This window comes from Babylonia areolata, chromosome 20 (assembly GCF_041734735.1).
Source record: "Babylonia areolata isolate BAREFJ2019XMU chromosome 20, ASM4173473v1, whole genome shotgun sequence".
Lineage (NCBI taxonomy): Eukaryota > Metazoa > Mollusca > Gastropoda > Neogastropoda > Buccinidae > Babylonia > Babylonia areolata.
This window is the reverse complement of record NC_134895.1, coordinates 15,573,525-15,576,024: the sequence shown is the minus strand read 5'-3', so window position 1 is coordinate 15,576,024 and position 2,500 is coordinate 15,573,525.

Genomic DNA, 2,500 nt, shown 5'->3' with positions numbered 1-2,500 from the left:
GTGTGTGTGTGTGTTTGTGTGTGTGTGTGTGGGGGGGGGGGTATGTGTGTGTTTGTGCTGGTGTGTGTGTGTGTGTGTGTGTGTGTTCCCGTTCCCTGCATTGTTCTTGACCTGGATAATTTTATACACGCGCTGTTTGCGTGCACGTCACAAACTTCTGTGTATATGACCTTCAACTTTGAAAAAAGAAAGAAAGAAAGAAAGAAAAACTAATAAAGTAGAGTACTGGAAGGCTGTGCGAGCTCCTCCCCCCCCCCCCTCCCCGTCAGTGTATGTCTGTGTTTGTGTGTTGTTACATAAATATTGTCGTGATTAAAAAAAAAAAGAAAATGTTTTTGATTTCTTGTTGTGACGTTTGACAAAGTAGTGACACAAGGTTCGTGTGTGTGTGTGTGTGTGTGTGTGTGTGTGTGTGTGTGTGTGTGTGTGTGTGTGTGTGTGCGTGTGTTCCCGTTCCCGTTCCCGTTCCTGATGCTTTTAATGCTTTGTTGTGACGGTTGACAAATCAGTCGACAGCGGCTGGCTCCTTGTATGATTCCTTTCCGTGATGGTGGTTGATTGATTGATTGATATGGATACTTATCTAGCGCCTGTCCTCGGTCGGAGGCCAAGCTCTAAAGCGCTTTACAAACACGGGGTCATTTACACAACAGGCTGCCTACCTGGGTAGAGCCGACTGACGGCTGCCATTGGGCGCTCATCATTCGTTTCCTTTGTCGTTCAATCATATTTCAGGCACGCACACATACACACTCAGACAAACATGTAACATTTTACGTGTATGACCGTTTTTGTTTATTTACCTCCACCCTGTAGGCAGTCATACTCTGTTTTCGGGGGTGTGCATGCTGAGTATGTTCTTGTTTCCATAACCCTCCAAACGCTGACATGGATCACAGGATCTTTAATTAACGTGCGTATTTGATCTTCTGCGTGCGTATACACACGAAGGGGGTTCAGACACTGGCAGGTCTGCACATATGTTGACCTGGGAGATCGGAAAAATCTCCACCCTTTACCCACCAGGCGCCACCGATTCGAACCCCGGACCCTCAGATTGAAAGTCCAACGCCTTGCCTCTCTCCATACGAACGGCGAAAGAGACGGCGTTAACAGCGTTTCACCCCAATTACCATCATCAAAATATTGCAAGCGGAAGGCTCTTACACTGAAGAGGTGAATGTTGACAAAGAATACTACAATTCTGACGACGGAAGCTAAAGGTTGGGTCATTCAGACACCCACTGGACATCCGAGGGGTCTGTGTAGAGGAGAAGAGAGGACTGGCCGTACTGAGTGAGTTAACCATTCGGCTATTGCGCTAGTGGTGAACACTGCACTGATGTTGCAGAGAGACAGACAGGTAGACAGGCAGGCAAACAGTGAGAGAGAGGGGGGGTGGGGTGAGAGGGAGAGAGAGAGGGAGGTAGGAGAATGAGAGGGAGAGAGGGGGAGTGAGAGAGAGAGAGAGGGTGGAGAGAGAGAGGGGAGAGAGGGGGAGGAGTGGGAGAATGAGAGTGAGAGAGAGAGGGAGAGTGAGAGAGAGAGGGGGACAGTGGGAGAGATAGAGGGAGAGAGAGTGGGGGAGAGAGAGAGGGGGAGAGAGAGGGGGAAGAGGGGGGATTGGGAGAGAGGGAGTGAGAGAGAGAGGGGGGAAGTGGGAGAATGAGAGGGAGAGGAGTGAGAGAGAGGGGGGAGTGGGAGAGAGAGAGGGAGGGAGAGGGGGGAGTGGGAGGGAGGGGGTGGGAAAGGGAGAGAGAGAAGGGGGCGGGGGAAGTGGGAGAGAGAGAGGGGGGGGGGGGGGGGAAGGAGGGAGAGAGGAGAGGATGAGATGGGGTGTGGGGGGGGAGGTGGTTTCATGCAACATTATGTCACGAAAAGTGGAGAAAACAATTTTGAGGAAATTGGGAGGAAGAAAAATCTGTTTATTGCATGTGTGTGTGTGTGTGTGTGTGTGTGTGTGTGTGTGTGTGTGTGTGTGTGTGTGTGTGTGTGTGTGTGTGTGTGTGTGTGTTCGGTTGTTTTTTTTCATAGCAAACAGTATGTTTAACTATGTTTGCTTGTTTCACTTGGGCCCTGTAAGGCAGAGTGGGTTTTTTTGTTTTTGTTTGTTTGTTTTTTTGTTTTTTGTGTTTTCTTTCACTTACGATCGCCCCAAGTTCAAAGGGCCACATCACGGCAGAATATAAGCTTGTGATTTTCCCGTTCTCAGTTCGCGTCCTTGGCTCCACATTAGTTGAGTACTTGGTTGGTTAGTTTGTTATATTGGACTAAAGATTGAATGGTTGGTTAGCTGGTTATTGTTATACTGTTGGTTGAATGATTAGTTAGCTATATCAGAGAAATTATTCATTTAAAGGTTAATCGGTTGTATCAGCAGACTAATTATTGAATGGTTGGTTAGTTTGGTTACGTTAGACTGTTGATTGGTTGGTTGGTTGTTTAGCTAGTTACATTCAGACGGTTGACTGAATGGTTCGTTATTGTTTGGTTATATTAA